This window comes from Excalfactoria chinensis, chromosome 5, assembly GCF_039878825.1.
Source record: "Excalfactoria chinensis isolate bCotChi1 chromosome 5, bCotChi1.hap2, whole genome shotgun sequence".
Lineage (NCBI taxonomy): Eukaryota > Metazoa > Chordata > Aves > Galliformes > Phasianidae > Excalfactoria > Excalfactoria chinensis.
Window position 1 is genome coordinate 26918244 of NC_092829.1, and position 17973 is coordinate 26936216.

The 17973-nt window shown below is 33.4% G+C and overlaps 1 protein-coding gene and 1 long non-coding RNA gene across 4 annotated transcripts in view; one reads left to right on the forward strand and one right to left on the reverse strand.

Annotated features, from left to right (window-relative positions):
* Window positions 1–17973, forward strand: part of CDIN1 (CDAN1 interacting nuclease 1) — a 113339-nt gene that overhangs the window by 65782 nt on the left and 29584 nt on the right. The window lies entirely within an intron of this gene.
* Window positions 1–17973, reverse strand: part of LOC140252831 (uncharacterized) — a 93163-nt gene that overhangs the window by 10572 nt on the left and 64618 nt on the right. Inside the window, exon 4 of the long non-coding RNA XR_011903739.1 lies at window positions 2263–2330. This is a non-coding gene — a long non-coding RNA (uncharacterized lncRNA). The remainder of the gene's footprint in view (window positions 1–2262; window positions 2331–17973) is intronic.

Genomic DNA, 17973 nt, shown 5'->3' on the forward strand with positions numbered 1-17973 from the left:
TCAATCTAACTAATATTATTAAAGACAGTATCTCTTTAAACTTGAGCTTTGTTTCAGTGTCTGTATCAATTACGTCTTGCAAGTGCATTACCTTGAATGTTTCACTGCTTGTTTCTGTAGATTAATAACATCTGAATTAAATAATATTCCGCATATTTTTTAATTAAAAAGTGAAAATGCAGATGTTTATTTTACTACTGTTCTTACTGTGTACTGATACTACTGAGATAGAAAGTGCTACTATATTCTTGCCTTCTTCTCATTGTTTATATAATATAGTTAGGTCAAAATGGTTTTGAAGGTAGACATCTAGGCTGATTTTATCACCTATTTTATCACTTATGCAGAAAAAGATTGTGTGTGTCATGTAAATATGTAATTTAATTTTAGTTCCTAAAGAAAGCAGGCTTTCCTTAAGACATTTGGATTCACTTGTACAGGAGAAAACATTATTTATTGCATTTCTTTTTTGTTTTTGCATTTGTTTTGTCCTGAGTTTATCATGGCTACACTCATTTTGTGGTATAATACTGAAATTGAATCTTTGATATTTGCTGTTTTAAGATACTTCAATTTATAATCTTCGAAATTTACAAGATAGTTCAGATAAGAGCTTAGCGAGGAATCACAGAAAATGATTTGAAGAACCATGGTCATGATCAGCTTATAAGTCTAATACTTTACAATAGAGTATATACAGTACACACTAATAGTAGTTCATCAGTTGTTTTTTTTTTTAATTATTATTCTTTACCTCAGAGATGTTGGTCACAATGTTTTTCATTTATTCAGGAGCACTGATTTGAACCCAAGTTCTCTTAAATAATAAAGTGATGTAAAATAGATCATTTTATTTTACTAATGTCTGACTTCTGAATATTTCTCCTTATTTGGAATGTACTAGTTACTTGATTTTAGAATAATTAAAAGTATATATATTTCAGGCTCTGAGGAGAATTTTGAAAGTACATTTTCATTTATTTGTTTCGAAAGAAGAAATATATCCTTTACAACACAGCTCAATATCTTAAGTGAGATTTTGTGACATATAAAGGATGCATGTTAGTTTTTGAGACACTGAAGCTGTAACCCAACTTGAAGAAGACAATAGTGGCAGTGAGCTTCTGTCCAGAGTTAATCAGCTGCAGAATTTGTAAACTGCATATGTGTCAAAGTTGAAAATGTTAGCACTCTGATAGAAGCTTGAAAAGGTTAGACCTGATAAAAGCCATCAGCAGTTAAAGAATGTGATTTATGGGAATGTAATGACACAAAATGCCTCATTTATCACTCATATATAGATAGGTTAAGGTTTCTGTGTCATACTTTAAAAACTTGACCACTTAGAATTGTCAAAATAGGTACTTAATTGCCCATCATACATTTCAGTTTAAATTTCCTCTGCTTGAATTTTCATGATTTTACTGTTGTTCTTCTCATATGGTTCTTTTTAAAGTCATTAATATTTCATATTCGTATTTGTTTCAAATTGTATGCTCAATGCTCTGTTAGAACTTTTTTAAGGTAAAGCTGTTTATTTGGACACTATCCAAATCTTCGTTGATTTACAATGTAATTCAGCCTAACTGTAAGGAAAATAACTGCAGGTTTCAATTTCTTTTGTTTTATACCACTAATTTTCATCAAGAGTTTACAGCTTTCTAATTCAATCCGTACATTTCCTCTCCAAATTGAAATACGAGATTTAGAAGTGAGATCCGTCAGTTGGTTTCCAGTTGCAGTCACTTAAGTTACTGTTTAACTCCATACAAATTAAATTTAATCCAAAACTACCAGTACTGTTAAATGACTCTGAAGCAAAATAAAAATGGTAGGACAAATGCACAGTAGTATGTTGTACTTTTTTCTGATTTCATTTGAGGATAACAACTAGCAAGTGCCTTAGATTTGAGGCTGTTTTTTTTTAACTGTCCACATCATAAGGCTAAGCAAAATAAATGCAAATTTGGATAAATTCTCTTTGAGAAATTATCTTTAAGAACATATTTACAAAACAAACAAAAAAACAAAAAAACAAAAAAAAAAAAAAAAAAAACAAAAAAAACACCACAATTAAAGATTCAGCAAAAATATTAAAATATATGTTCAGCTGCAGAAAGAAAAGGTGTGGTAGTAGTTTGAAGGATTTCTTTTTCTTTAGCAGCTTATTGTTTTTTAAACTACTTAATCATCTTAGTTTTTGATTTTATACAGAGGAGTCTGAACAAAACAATTTTAATTTTTAATATCAAAAAACCTTACCTTATCGTTAGCTTTCACAATTTATGGCCACAGATGTATAGAATTCTGTTTGTTCAGCGATGACCTTCCTGGTTCGATTTAAAAAGAAGTCAGAAGCATTTGTCATGTGTGCTCGATCTTGTCCAGAGGTACATATTGTAATTATAAAGGACTAATAAGGTTGTTTATAATATAACATTCTGACAACTCTGGAAAATCTTCAGGAGAGCAACTTTTTTTTTTCATGTCTATCTTAAATAAATAAGTAAATAAATAAATAAATAAATAAATCCTGTAATCTTCTTGCTTTATGCTGCACTGTGGTTTTAAACATGTAGTTAAGAAAGTATATAAAACTTTTACCTCAAAAAACTTGATATAGTTTTAAAAGGTGAGGTGTATGAGTTGCTCATTAGTAACACCTTTTGGAAAATGTGTAATGGTGAGCCATAACACCGATGCATCCTATATTTAATTGGTGTCTTAAAAATTGATGTACTTAGGAAGAATAAATTCCTTTCACAATCTTAAAAAAATGCTTAACGTGTCTGTTGCAAAAATGTGTGACACATGAAGATAATAAAATTCTGTTTCTTAGGAAAAAAAATCCAAACTAAGAAAATCTTCATTCTAAGCATTAGTAAAGTACTGCTCTAAGTAGATACCATTACAGTGGTATTTTACATTACATATCAAGATTTTTACAATCATCTTGTGATTATTTTTCCCTTCATGTGTCTGTCTCACTTCTTTTCGTCCCTTTTTTCATCTATTTCAGCATCATCCAGCAATACTACTTTTTAATAGACGTATAAGGTAAATAAAAAACATACTCAAACCAGTGGAATCTGACTGTGTGACAGAAATGTTTACCTCTCTTGTAGGGTGTGTAACAACACTATATTATTGTCAGGCTACCATACATCACTTAAATACCATTAGACAGCAAAAGCAAAATCTTGACAATTCAGTAATGTCATCATGTGATTTCAAGAAGACTTTTTTCATAACTACAATCGAGACAAATTTATGTTGTATTTATGGTTGTTAAACTGAAAATTGTCTCATTGCATTAATTTTTAACATTGTGCTCTCTTAATGAGTATGAAGAAATGTATTAAAATGCCTTAATTATAGGGCTAGAAGAAGAGAAAGCACAAGTCTTTTTAGCATATGATCTTTCAATTGTTCACTAAAGGATAAAGAGGGCATTCAAGCGTGGTTTAGATAACTGTCAGCAATAATAAAATGCAAGGTAGTTTGTAGAGCCTTCAAAGACCTTTCAGGGAAATACATTTAATTAAAAAACAATAAAATGGACTTCTCATCTGAAAGAAATCCAAAATGTTATAAAATTTCAGAATGTTACTGTGTTACGAGTAATATATGCTTCCAAGCATGAAGAAAAACAGCTGTGAAAATATTCTGCTGTCCTCACAGCAATGATAGTGTATTTTTGTGTGTGTATAGATACATGTCCTGTAGCTTTTGACTTACTACCAAATTAGAGCATATTTCAGGTTTTCTTAAATGAGTGATTTTGCCTTTTCTTCTACTGCTTGGGGGTTTTTTTGTTGTGGTTTTTGTTGTTGTTGTTTGTTTTGCTTTGTTTTCTCTGGCTTCTTAATGTAAAATTGCATTATCACAATTACCCACAGAATAATATAAGTTACCTATTAGTCAAAATTGTCTGTTGTATACTGTGACAATATGTTTCAGAGTATATTTTTAATTTATTTTTTGTTTTGTTTTCTTCTCATTTCACTTGCCATTAGTGTTCTTGTTTGTGGGTTATGTTGAAAAGGTTAGTTAAGCATTTGTTCTGCACTACTGAATTATACCACTGGCAAACTGAAGGTAACTTAATTTACATGTAATAATGGTTTATAAACAGCATTGGCTGTATCTTAAGAGTACTTCCTCTCCCTTGCTTAGCCTTGTGCTTTCCTGAGGAGATTTTTGTAGTCTGTTTTCCCTCACCCTGCTGCATGTACATCAAGAGCATTGACCAATTAATTTTTCAAAGCCAAGTATCAAATGAGTCTGCATGCAGCTTACCTTTGTGTAGTAGACTATTAGACAACTTCACTAAAGTGTTTTTTCAGCCAATACTAAAACTCAGTTTTGTAGTTGTAATTGCTGACCCAGTATCATTATGAAATATATTTGTAATAAGAACATAACTTTAGCATTCTTCAGTATCTTCTGGAAATCTGTTAGCCTCATTAATTCAAATCAGTGTTGTCTTTGTCACTGACATGTCACTGATCATGAAAATGGAAATTCATTCCTTTTCTTGGATCTGGAGGTTTGTCTTTTAAAAAAAGTTGAGATTTGTTTACTGTTTGCACACACAAACTTGCAGAAGGAGGAAGTGCTGCCTTTAAATGCTGCCTTAGAATATATACCTTGAGCTGGAGCACAGCCTCTGTATCATACAGTGGCTGATCACCTTATGAGAAGAAAACTGTCACATATTGATATGTAGAACTGTTTTGCATAAAGTGCCTCACCATCTTCTTTGCTAGGCTTTCTGAAACTTGAGGACTCCTGACTGCCCCAGCTATGAGAGCACCTTCACAATTCAATTTGGCAGTTTTTCTGAATATGGTGTGCAGTTTTTGAGAAAGAAGTGTGTCACATCACACTGTCACCAAAATCTCTTCATTTTTTAGCTAGCTGTGACCTTTTTTTCCCACTCACCCCTCATCATATGGCAGCACTAATATATGTGATGATGTTTCTTTAGCAAGTACTGTACAACCTAATATTCTTGAACCTGCAGATCATGAGTTCCTTCAGAATCATTACATTTTCAATCACTACTATTGGATTTATAAGTCCAGGAGAAGAAGCTTGAGTCAAAATTTTGAGTCTGGTTGCTTTTCATTTCTACTATTTGGTTGTTCTCTGCTCACCAGCCTTTTGTGTAAATGGACTTTTTTTTGACTTTTGTTTGCTATTAGAGTTGCTGTGTGTCATACAGACATGACTGACTTTTTTCAACAGTGATATCTGTAAACCTTGGCTCAGCTCTCATCAAGTACAAATGACTACAGTACAGTATATTATTTTAGCACAATAATTTTTACCCCATTTTCAATGAAGTTATTTTCAAAATGTTTTCTCTGTTGTTAATAGTCAGGTTTCCTGACTTTAAAAAATTCTCCTTAGTGATGATAATGTGTTAATTCCTTTATTAAAGGGATTGTCATCATAGTATACATCCACTACCACTACAAAATGCAGCATTTATGAGATAAATGTGCAAATGCATTATCACAGGACTGAAGGCTCAATCTGACTTCTAACCTTCTCCTAACCTTCATTTTCTTATCACTGTTTATAGTGTATCAGGGAAGGAAAAAAGAAGCCAGGAGTACTGCCTGTTCTTTGGCATAAAACATTATGAAAATAACATAAAGTTCCAGATGTTTTTTGTCTCATATTATGAAGATAAAGGATAGCTTTCTTAGAAAATACAAATCATGTCAAACTACTCCTTAAATCATTCTGCTCTGTAAAATGTCCAGGGGAACAAGTTCAGAGAAAACAACCCATGTTCTACTACTGTGGAAAAGAGTTTTCCAGTTCTAAAGGTTGTGTCCTACTTTCTGGGCCCTTCCCTGTACAATCATAATGTGGAGCTCTGAATATTAATACCCTTGTCTGTTGATTTATTTTAAATAAAGCTTAATTTCCACAAGCCTTGTCCCTCTCCCTGTCTTGAACAGTCCACAAAATTAGGTAAGTAATTGGTACAGTGGGAGAATCCCCTTCATGTGCACATCTCTGGAAAATGTGGATGACAGTGTAGAGCCTGTCTCAAAATGTATATACATGTATCTATGTCTGAATTACATAATGGTAACTAAAATTTGATATTTACGTACATAATTCTGTGAAGTCATCACAACCATTTTGGAGCATACCAATATCATAGAAGTTTAAAGTTGTGCTTTGATACTGACATTAATCTTTCTTACATCTTTTCTATTTCACTTTCTTTGATGTTGCTCATACACACTAGTGAGTGTACCTAAACTGAAACTAGTAGAAAACAAACTTCTTAACAATGGGATGTGTTAAGATTTTTTGGTTGATTGCAGACAAGATGAAAAAAACTGTTGACATCATGGAATATAGTTGTAACACAGCATGCTACATGAGTCTTTTCCATGACATGAGAGAATTTATGTGTAGATAGTTCATTTCAGTATCTCATAGTGCATGTTTTAGACTATTAATTACCTAGTCAGATTTTATTAGAGCCCATTGAGTTTTGCACAATCAAAACTGTAGCAATGGCAAAGTGGTACGTGATGTGAAACACAGAATCTTTGCTTTTGCCAGAAGTACTTATCTGGATTTTCAGAGAGAGTAGAAGTGGGAAAGTAATTCTTTGTGTAGAATTTCTAGAGTTGTTACTTATTTTAAAATGCAAAGCTGAAGAATTATATTAACTGTAAACTGGTTACAGATAACTGGAATAGATTATTCATTTTATATTAAAATATTCTTGTGGCTGTCATGGGACAAATACAGTAAAAATACATTATCATCATTTACACAGAATCAGTCTGTTTAGTAGAGGTCTTGTTCTGTCTGAAGTCAGTGGAAGAAACTTCACCTGTCCTAAGAGCAAATAAGAGTAAAGCTGCCATCAGTAGAAATGAGACCTGTGTAATACTATACTCCTTTACATTAAATGATATGTTACAGCATAAAATCCGTGATCCAAGACACTTAACTTACAGTGAGTCCAGTGAGGGGCCACAAATATGATGAATAGACAGTAGCATGTGTTGTTGGAGGAGAGTCTGAGAGAGTTTGCACTGTGTAGCCAAGAAGAGCAATGGAATCTTATCAATGTGTATAAATAGCTGCTGAGAGGGAATACAAAACATGGAATCAGACTCTTCCTAGTGGTGTCCAGTGGCAGATCAAATGATATAACATACAGGAAATTCTATTTAGTCATCTTGTGAGAGCTGTCAAACACTGCAACAGGTTGTTAAGAGAGACTGTGAAGTCTTTGTCCTTGAAGATTCTCCTAATATAGCTGGTCAAAGCCCTGAGCAACCTGCTGTAGTTCACTGAGCTTTGAATAGGACAAGACATTCTCAAGAGGTCCCTTTTAACCTCAGATATTCAATGATTCTGTGATATTTCATTTATTGTTATCTGTATAATTTAAAAATGAGTCACAGAGGAAACAGTGTCAAACTAAGTAGGAGAAAGGGAAATCTGAAGAGCTTCAGTCCAGTAGACTTTGCTGCTATTACATTTAACATATGATTTCCTAGACTAGAAGATCTTTCCTTCAATACTCAGGCTGAGGGAAATTTAGGCTGAAGAAAACCAGGAAAGAAATTTTATGTACCTACTAATGTTTTTCTGAAAACTAATATTAAGTGCTAATCTTCAATATAATATAAAAAATTGAAATTATAACTTAAAAAGGAAGAAAATTAGGAAGGAATGATTGAAGGAAAGTAGTAAGAATTAGTTTTCTTGATTCTGTCAATCTGGAGTTTGGGGATCAGTTCACAGATGAGTACGCAGATGTAGACATACCAAGTTAGCAGTAACTGCTGACAGATCCTAATATGTTAAAGGTTGTAATCTTTTGAAAGAAGTTGGTTGGCTTTCCTGTTGGCCCTCCTATCAACTTTAACCTCCAACCTTCCCCGGCATGTATCACTACAAATAAAACTGCTGAGGTTTGACAAGAGGATATAAAGTCAGTAGGCCATCGCACAGAGATCTCTACATGATTTTCTTTAACCTTAAGCTTAAATGAACACTGCTTTAAGTCAGGGTTTTTAATAAGAAGTCATAAACACTCAACCATATCACTTTAGTTTAATAATTACTGTTTTAACAGAGAAGAGAAGAAATATACATAGTAAATTATGTTTGACAACTGGAATTTGGTGGTTTTGTTACTGGTTGTCTTTGACCATTATATGAATTGCTGTTCTCAATTTAATGTATACTTTTTCATTCAAGCTGCATATGATATTGATATAAACATGGCGTTTGTGTACAGTGTTATAAATAATTTTTTTTGTTCTTGATTAAGGCAAACCAGATGACAAAAATAACTTCTGTATTTGTATTTACTAACATCAGAATAATAAATCCTTGAATCTGTAGTCACCTGTGATGGTTTTAGATTTTCTTTCCCTATAATTTTTATGTGACTTTGCATGATACATTTAACAAACTATGTAAGCCGTACTTACTATGAGTTGTTTTTATTTATTATTCCATTCCTAAAAAATGCCTGCATAGTGTTTTCTTTTTGTCAGGTAGTGACCATCCATAGAATTAACTCTTTGCAAGGTCTGTATTCTTACAGACAACTTACTAACATTGGCTATATCAACTTAAAACTGTAATGTTATCCTAAAATTAAATTCCTTTCTAGTTTAAAGCCATACTGATTTAAAATCGGGATTCCTATTTTGCAGTCTGGTATGTCTGTGAAAAACATTGTGGTGTTGTAAGAATCTTTTTTATACTTTTTGTTTCTCTTACATTGCCATCTTTTATACTTGCCCCTATTTTTCGAATTTTGGGGGCTGTGTAAGCAGTCTTTTCTTTCTCAAGTTCTTTGTATCCTGGCCTACATTCCTGTCTTTGTATGAGCCCTTCATCTCCTGAAAAAGTGTACTTCTTGTGCCTTTCAAGTCCTCTTTCAATTATTAGAAAAGTACCTCTCTAAAGTTCCTCTCTTCAGCTGATGAGATACATAGATCTTCCCATTAGTGATGCTTTCTGTGCATTTTAAATTTTTCTTCAAAACTGCAAGTACCAGAGACTAGGGATCAACTTTTTTTTCCCCTAAATATTTTGCAGCACACTAGTCAGATCTCAACAAGCTGCACGTCCGTATCTTCTGCTTTTTTTTTATCCATTTTTCTGTAATACTTTAAATGGTCTTGATTTATCCATAATTTATTAAAATCAGCTTATTACAGACATGCTTTACAGTTGTAGAGTTGCAATATGTTATTGTCTTTAATCTCAGCCTGTGTTTTTCATCTGTGCTTGGTCTACATCTAAGTGGTCTATAGAAAGTAGTTAAGGGTAGCTAGCCTTTTGTGTGCCAGTTTATGTGCATTACATATCCTGGAAAACTGCTAAGCATTTGCTAGTTGTATGAGATAAATACTGATCTATGCACCAGTCTTGGAGGAATGCATAGCAGACGCCTCTTGGATTTCTGATTTTGCCAATGTCTTGAGAAACAGTGGATGTTGCTGTTTTTCAAACCAGAAATGTATGTAAAATTTGAAAGTTAGTCTCTCACTAGGTCCATAGATGGCATAATTTAATATTATATCACTGATTTAGCTGAAAATATGTTGTGAATTTAGTTGCATCGTGCCATTCAACTACTAATATCTTTTGAATATAAAGAGAATACTAGTCTTCAGTTGAGATTACTTCTGATTTCCTCTGTGAGGACAATCAGCATGATGTATGTCACTTTAACATTTTTCCCCACCATCTTCTAAGAGTGGGTAGGAAGTCACACATGCCTTCTACCTGAGGAAAAAGGTAAGATGAATAGGCAAACAAATTCAAACATTAGCATGTTAAAGTGAAAACTGTTGACTTTTTTCTTTTCTTATTGAGAATAGCTATATTACTTTCAGAAGAATATAATGCAGCACACCAGCAAAACCCAGAGTATAAAGATCTTTCTAGTATTAAAGCTGATTCTATTCTAAATAGTAATGGCTACCTCATTACTTCTCAAAGCACCTAAGAAAATGGCTTGTGCTTCTCAAAGTTACATGGGCATGAATATCTCTCATGGTACTAGGAGAGGATTACCAGTTGTATTAAGCTGTTATTCAGTGGAAACTGCTGTTTGAACTCTTTCAGTGTAAGAACGTATCAATGGTGGTGAAATTTCTATAATCTCAGAATATTCTGTTATGGCTTCAGTATCACTCTGAAGTAATAGTTACTGTATGTAGAAGTAGCAGAACTAAAATATGAGTATGAAACTATTAATTGAGGGGTGATTAAGATAGTGCGTGATATCCATAGGAGATGTTCAGAAAGCTTTGTAATGGGTACAATAGCAATGATTAGAAGAAGGAATGCTGATCCCTTCATGCATGAAATAGTTTATCCTGCTATGGAGCCCAGGAAACTAATAAAGCTTCTGTGGAACAAAGACATAGAAGCTTACTTTGGCCAGATTAAGACATTTTCTAGAGATGCTTTTCTTTTAACCTTTTTGTTTTGCATGAATCAGGGAATGAAGAAATGAACAGTTACAGCAGAAAAGGCAAATAGTAAATCGAATTATTTTAAAGTTACTCTCATCAGAACAGATCAGTGATTATTCTTGCATTTAAAAATGCACATTTTAACTGTTTAAAATTATGAAAATAGTTAAATCAACATTTTTCATTTTTTTAAATGTATTTTAATGACTCAGATATGCTTGTGAGTCAGAAAATTTGAACATAAATTAATCTGATATTGATTACAAGTGTGGAAATAGATCAGCAAAACAGGGTAGCTGTTGCACATACACCTTTATAGTGTTTATAAGTACTTATATGCGCATGAGAATTGTAAAGATTTTTACTTTTTACAATGTTGATACTACTTCAATTTACTTTCTTATGGAAACAGTTCTCTATATCTCTCTATCAAAAGTTTTTAATAGAAGAAAATACCATGAATATACCTTGGGATAATAATTCCTAAGCAGTTTTTGCATTTCTTGAATGGGTTTTATGTGTTTTTTTTTGAAATTTTAATTGTCTTCTGAGCTGAAGCCTATGGGCCAAGGTAACAGAAACAGTGGGTGAGGAAAAAGTGTTCGTACTTTAGTAGGCCAATATTTTTATATTTTTTCCTGTAGTTAATAGAAGAAAGATTAAATTAAAAAGATACTGAAAAGATATATGAAGGGCTTTATTTTGTTGCTACTTTGGTCCTGATTTTTTGTGGGGGTTTTTTATCTGGCGTTTTGTTTTTGTTTTTGTTTTTTAATGCAGAATAATTAATTCAGCATGGAAGACAAAATTTAGAACCCTCAATTTTGTTCTTTTATATCATGATTCTTCAATTTTATGATATGATCATTTCCATGATGTGAGTATGCTATTAAAAATATGTGTTTCCTCAATGGAATATGAATAAAAAAATCTCAACCTTGCTTTTATATATGTATAATTTGAAAGTAAGATATTCCTGTAAGTTTAAGGGCTGAAGTAAGTTTAAGAAGTTTTTTCTTCTTGTCTCCATTTTCACAATGGTAGTATTGCAAGATTAAATAGCTTACAATGATAGGGAGACTATAATTGCCTCATATGATGGGGTTCTAGGGATTTCATTTTTTTCAAGTGCTTTTCATCCAAATCATGATACATTTTAACTCTCAGACCTGAAGATATTTTTTCTAAATATATCCAGTAGAGAAAAATCACTTTTTAAGAGGAAAAAATATCCTTCTGGTTTTATGACATGCTTCATCTGGGCATGACTTACAATCTGATAAGCTCATGCTGTTAATGAATTGGAAGAGCAAAGAAACTTGTAGAAAACTATACAGCAATGTTTAAATACAGACTGATATAACATGCAAAGCAATATTTTGCAAGTAATGAAATAAAGAGGAGGAGGAAAAGGAGAAAAACGAAAGCAGTAAAATATATGTATTCCTATTTCTATTGTCAACATGAATTTAAACTGATCCTATTACAAAACTCGCAGTGAGTATATATATGTGTGTTGTGAAATCATAGTCCCCTTGAATTCGTGGTAATTCACTCCTGTGATCTGTATTTACTGTAATCTAGGTATTTTATCTGAATTAATACCTGCACAGGATAAATTTTGAGGGGTTTTTTCCTCAGTTACCTCTTCATGACTAGAGATTAAGCTTTCCAAAGTCCAAGGTTTGTTTGTTTTTCCTTTTAAAGCTTGAGTACGCCACCACTAATAGAATTTCATTTGAATATGGAAGGAACAAGAAACATATTTTGTCATGTGAAAATGTGGTTTTCTCCACTTTCAAAATAAAATATAAACAGAACAAAGACATACATAACTTTTACTTGCTCTGCAGCATACATGGGTTGTCCGGGGTAGGGGAATAAATAGTACAGAAATGACAATTTTTATGTCATTCTCTAGATGAACGTCATTGCTTTTCTAGAGACAACAAGTAGTTAGCCACTAACTACACTGGACTCTGATTTCTTGTGTAAGTGGATCCTAACGTAATCTTCCCTGCTTTGTGGCATCATGTTTGTCAGCCTTGGCTTTAAAAGTATGAAATATTTCTTAGAGATCATTTGAATTACAAGTTCACAAGAAACCTTTTAACATACAGAAAAAGCATCATAGGTCATAGTGTATGGGAGTGACTGTTTTTCAGTCAGAGCTTTGTTACAGATTTAATCTTTTGTTGCATCCACAAATTCCAGACTTCTTAAAAAACATGTCTCAAAACTTTTTCACTGTAAATACACTTGTAATCCAACTGACAGCATATGATTTCATCAATGCAAATCTTGGTGACATCAAAAATATAACTGAAGGAAAGGTACTTGAGCAAACTGTGAATGCAGGGCCTTGAAGTGACTATCTATTGCTTTATTTCATTTGTATTTGGCAAAACAAAAAACAACAAAAACAAACAAACAAACAAAAAAACACCTGGATGTTAAATGCAAAATATTACATCAGCAAATCTTAAATATACTAATTCTATAAATTGTATGTGAAACTTAAAGGTTACTGTGGAAGCATTAACTCAGCTGTTTTTCAGATGTTTTATGAAGTAGTTATGTCGTATCTTGACTTGTCATCCAAGTACTGTATGCAGTGGAGGCAAATTAATGTTCTGACAACTCATGGATCCAGTTCAACATGGAGAGATTGAATTAAGTTCAGAACTGAAAGTGTTAGCCCACGATTGTTGTACTTAAGACATTTATATACATATTGTGGAATTTCTGAACTTAGCTAACAGAAGTGCTAATGGGTGTAATGTTATAACTGTGTCTTTGAATCCTACTGATAAGGCACAGTATTCCTATTGTCATTGTCTTTATTTTATTGCCTAGTCAACGTAGCACTTGAGGATGCCTGTTTTAATGTGTTTAGAGATTTTTAAAGTGTAGATGAGATGGATGTTTATTGAGATGCTGAGCAAACAGATTAGATTATGGAATAGAAAATTGTAATAAAATGGTAAGCTCTATTTTTGTCTCTTCCAGGGTGCAACTAGTGCATCTTAGCAGTGGAGGAGGGGTTCCTTCTTAAGACATGTGAATATTCCATATGCAGTTTTTAACCTCAGTGGCTGAACTGGTTTTCTGTTTTAAAATTTGAAGTTACAGGAGATAGAACTTCAAAGTGAATCAGAGCTATGTTTATCCCTCTTATATGTCAGAGTTTAAGTGCAATGTTTTATGTATACAGTCATCATGACAGTTAAAAAGGCTATAAAGAAAAGCAATTATATAATTGCTTTAAAGAATTAAGTAGCACGGATAAAGGCTTTTAGAAACTACAGAGCAGTTTTAATAATTATATCACCTGAAGTCAAGCTGCAAAATTATGTCCTAATTATTTGCAATGAGTAATTATCTATAAAGTTATAAGCTTTGAAAGATTTTATGGGAGAGTGGGGGAATTCTTTGATTATTTTTTTCTTGCATACACACTAAAACAACACCCCATCATTTTCTATTTTAGCAGTTTCCACAACTTAAACATTAAATTCTTATTGTTGCTTTCTGTTATATTAGTAGTGTGTGTTTTGCAATTCTAATCTTCACGTTTTTCTTTCTTTATCACCGAAGTAGGCCTTTTGAAGCCAGGGAATTTTTCATAGCAATATTGACAGTGTTCGCATTTGCATGATGACAGCCAAGGAATGGAGCAGTAATTTTTGAAATTGCAGAAGTATTTAGAACACTGATAAAAGCTGAAATATATTTTTGATGGATTGAAGTTAAGCATACATGATTTTTCCTGCTGTCAAAAGGCTCTGAATTTAGTGAATATTTGCCTGCTGTGAGAATGCAAGATTAACATCACAACCATCACCCGGGCACCCAAACCCTGCAATTTAATAGCTTTTTAGGTTCTTTCCTTTTTCTAAACAGCAATTAATCTCATTTTAGTACAATTTTCTCGTTTCTGAAGTCGCTCATTGAATCGCTGTTTTGTTCATATTTGGCTTCAGCTCCTCTGCATAGTCATTAAAGTCCCAATTAATGTCACCTTTAGCTGAAGAGTACTCATTTTTATTGAGAAAATGACAGTTGCTGCCATGAGTAGTGCAGTGTAATATACATTAATTGCCCTGTAACACTGGTAATTACGAGTTTTTCAAGCCTCTCAGTAAACTGTCATGCCTAGACAAGACTGTGCTAAAATAGATTACTCATTAGGGAGACCTGTCCTGTTTTCTGGTGGGTTCTTAGTGTTGGTTTAAAAAAAATCTTGAGTTTGAACAAATAGTTGCCAAAAGCAATTTCCTACAACAACATGTCTGTGTTCAGTTTTCCAGCCATCACTTAAGCCTGCGGTCAGCAAACAGACGGGGTGCTGTGGACTCTGTAGATGTCAAGAAATCAGTGTTTATTTATGTGGATCTCAAAGATAAGCTTAGCAATTCATAATTCAGTGTTTAATATGGATGTTATTAAAGCCACTTCTTTCAGCATCGTGTTTATAGCAAGTCTACCAGATGTTTTAGAACAGCAGTCAATACTATCAATATTCCGTGCCTAGAAAGACTTCAACACAGTGCTACCAACTATCCAGTGAGTTTAAATTACTAAATCCATTATCAAATAATTCTTACATAAGAACAGCAGGGATTATGCTTTATTTTATGTGAAATATTTAGCAGCTATTTTAGGAATTGTATTGTGTGGCAAGGTCTATCTGGAGAAAAAAAAAAAAAAAAAAAAAAAGGAAAAAAAATTACAAACTATCAGTGAGAAGACTGGTTAATACTATGACTGCCTCTGAAAATCATACTTTTAATATGAATATTGTTAGAAGACCCTCCTGCTGATGGACCTGGTTATGGTGCGAGGCAAGTGTTTTTAATTTCAGAAGGAATGTATTTCATTGCTTTCCCTTCTGTCTCTCTCATGTTTTATGTTTGTTTTTAAGAACAAAATAGTCTTCTTTACAGCTCATTGCAGCACTGAACTGACAAAAGAAAACCTTTGTTTTATCTCTGTTATAACACCCGCTTTAGGCAATCTGCTCTTTCGTGCTCTCTCTAAATGAATTTTGTCACAGCCTTTCATATTCTCTTGCGGTGATGAGCTAATGAAAGTAGATAGTACAATTTGTGCTGACCAGGTAGCAACTGCCAGCTTGCAGCTAAGGATAGTTTAAAGAAATAAATAAAATATAGCATTATATCACTGATTTATCCATTACATGACATTAATAGTGAGAAACCTTCGTGTGTTTATCTGTTTGTATTGGTGTGCATTTATCGAATTGTTTATGACAAGACTAATTGGGGTAATTGTAGACACTGAAATTACCTGTCAGCTATATGTAACCACACTCCCTTTCTTTCTGACAAATGATGACAACTGAGGGACCCCGTAGCATTACTCATGATGGCTTTTCGAGTGGTAATAAGGACAATAGGGGCCCTGGCTAATTTGACATGGACAGCCTTCACAACAAGAAGCCAGCTAAATGACTTGTCAGTAGGGGAAAGAAGTCAGAAAAGTAATGGAGTCCCCCATGGCGCTCTGACAGGGAGATGAGGCAATTTCAACGGAAAGTGAAAAGGCTTCAGTTTGTCAAGTATTTAGAACAATCAGAGAACAGCTAGAGGCTGGAACCTGACAATAAATTTGTGAACCATGGTAGCAGTTTCATATAGGTCAGTTATTTCATAATGGCTGTGAAGCTTTCAGAGGTTTCTGCTTTCGTAGCATACTTCACATCAGCCAACTGGTGCTTTGTCACCTTAAATTTGTGCTTCACTTTACACAGTAGGAATAATGGTTAAGGTTACAGAGGAGCGGCAATGTAAGGCAGCATGATGTGCAGACACCAATCTATTGAAAAATAAACAAAAATTTAGATAGTAATGGTGTGATTGCATCCATTACAAGCTAGTAGTGTTAACAGGTTCTTTATGATTTTGGCCTACACCCTTTATATGGGTAAGTAATGTACTGCATTTGTCCTGGACAAAACTAATAAAACATAACTCCCAGTTCCTATCCTTTCACCCTACTGTACACAGTTAGAATTTCCTAGGGTTCATTTCCTTCTCCTTGCCCTTGAAATATATTTCAGTCCCACAGTTATGACACCTATTGAGACACTCTTAACTGTTGACACAAAAGGAGAATTTGTGATGTTTTTGAGTGCTCAGCTGAAGATGATGTTCTTAAGATGATGTACTTTAAAAACAAAACAATACAAAACAAAACCTTCCAGAATTAAATACCAACACTGTATCCCACTGATAATTCTTTTTATCTGTGGCTTCAAGAGTCTGCTTGGGTTTTGTTTAGTTTGGTTTTTACCTGTTTATTTGCACTGAGATAAAAAGTCAGTGATTAAAGCACCAGTTCTGCCTTCTGAATTCGTGACACAGACTGCTAAATTCCTTAAAAGTGTTTATGGATTGAGCACAGATTTAGTTAGAAGTATCAGCTTGTCTTTTTTGGCACTGATTGTTTTGTTAGAAAGTAGGATTGAATATTTTCATTTTAATGTTTTACTAATGGTCTGATTCCCTTGTTTTACCAAACATCCTGTTTCTTGGACATCTTAAAGCTAATGCAGCAGCTATTTGTTTGTGAACTGTGTGGATTCTAGCTGTTTTGATAAGCACTTCAGGATGTCTCATTGCATGACCAACACATTTCTTGACCTGATCTTACTAAATTTAGTTACATAAATATTTTTTTCTCCCCTTCTCAGTCACTGGGATATATAGCACAATTTTTTCTCTTACACAGAGGTCTTAGAATAGAAGCTTTTTTGTGCCATATTTAAAAAGTAATACTGCTTTGTTTATATGAATCCTGCTCCCCCACACCACTCCCGTCAATCACCCTTTCCTCTTTTTTTTTTAGAGTTATGCTCTTCTCTGTGAGTCTCATCAGTCAGATTTGAAGGAATCTTAATTTAGGCCAGCCAAGGCCTGGGTCCTCAATTCTCAGTACTGGAACAATTCAATTTCTTTAAGGAAATAAATACATTGGTAAATTGAAGGAGCTTGTCTTTCTGCAAGATGAACCAATGAGTCAGGTGTAATAAATGTAGTGTTCTTTCTCTGAAAAAAAAAAAAAAAAAAAAAAAAAGCAAACAAAACAAAAACAAATTAACAAAAAACGTGATCATTTAAACACACTGTATCTATACCTTAATCTCCTTTACTGTTTGCACATCTTGCACATGTTCATCTAAGTTTGTCTACTGGTTATTTTCTAATATGTTTCTTTAGCAGAAAAGGTCTTATCAGCATACAGTGAAGTAGCACCAAGGTCTCTTCTCCTTGAATAATGTAAAAGCTTCCTCTTTGCCTGAAAGAGGGCTTTTGAGATATTCACATTCTAGTCTCTTCAAAGCATTACAAGATCAGGGTTGAGACTAAGAATTGTTAGGATGTGCTATCCTGTATGTACTCTTCCTTCATTACTGGTGGAACCATGAGGTTGTTAACAGAGCAGTATCTGCTCTTTC